This window comes from Sinocyclocheilus anshuiensis, unplaced genomic scaffold (genome assembly GCF_001515605.1).
Source record: "Sinocyclocheilus anshuiensis isolate Anshui unplaced genomic scaffold, SAMN03320099.WGS_v1.1 scaffold355, whole genome shotgun sequence".
Taxonomy (NCBI): Eukaryota; Metazoa; Chordata; class Actinopteri; order Cypriniformes; family Cyprinidae; genus Sinocyclocheilus; species Sinocyclocheilus anshuiensis.
In genome coordinates this window covers 1,643,760-1,644,944 of record NW_015549571.1, presented here as the reverse complement: position 1 = coordinate 1,644,944, position 1,185 = coordinate 1,643,760, and positions in this window count along the sequence as shown.

Sequence of the window (1,185 nt, the reverse complement as noted above, 5' to 3'; positions counted from 1 at the left end):
CATCACTGTTACCCTCAGACCGCCCGTGCTACTGCCTGAAGTAGCCCCCGCCTGACTGCCGCCATGACGAGAACTAGATCGAGGCAGAGGCAACGGAGCTCCGCCCCTTTGAGGAAACGGAGCTTGGCCCGTGACTCCGAGATGATCATCTTCCTGCAATGAGAACATGACTCATCCACAAACGCCACCTCAGCGTCCAGCGCCAGGTAACGACCGCATCCAGAAACGCCCGGGTGATACGTTGTCTATAGCAAGACCCACATCGTCTTTACAAAGACGTAATGTCAAGTTTGCCACGCAACGTCATCTTTAAAAAGACGCACCCGTAAATGCTCTTTTAGAGAAAAAGCTCTTTTAGCGTGCTGAAGCGCACAGGGGAGATGGCCGCCTGCAACACAAACGGGGTAGTGCAGCCTGATGTGTGTAACCCACTCGACATGAGAAACTACCACTGCTGAAGCGCCGTACCGCCAACACGGAGAGCTCTCAAAGAGCGTGCTGAACTCGTTCAGTCTTCTTTTCTCAGTAGAGTAGTCAGGAGCAGAACGATGTGAGCTCGGCTCCGAAGTTAAAAGCTGAATATGCGCTGCACCAGCTGCCTACTTATACTCACGCTTAGATCAGCGACAGCTGGATGCAATAATCGCATGCCAATGTGCATGGCTCGTTTAGTTTACACTCAAAGTAGATTGGTCTCTCTAAGTGGTCTCAATTCTTCAATTTGCGACATCGAGAGTGACCGACTGAAATCTTTTGTAACATTTTAAATGTCATTATCATCACTATTGATCAATTTAAAGCATCCTTGCTAAATAAAAGTATTAATTTCTATAGCCTAATTTCTTTTCCAAACAAAAAAAATTATACTGACTCTAAGCTTTTGAATGGTATATTGTATAATTCTGTCAGGACCACTATCGTCAAATATGATTGACAATTAGGGATCAGCTGAGAGTCAGCTGATGCGAGCTTGACTAACGTGACCTGCCAGAACTAACGCTATGCTTGATCGTTACAAAAGCTTTTTATTTCAGATAAATGCTGATCTTTGGATCTTTCTATTAATCAAATAATCCTGAAAAAATTTACTCAACTGTTTTAAATATTGATGAAAATAATAATAAAAAAATGTTTCTTGAGCAGCAAATCAGCATATTAGAATGATTTCTGGATCATGTGACACTG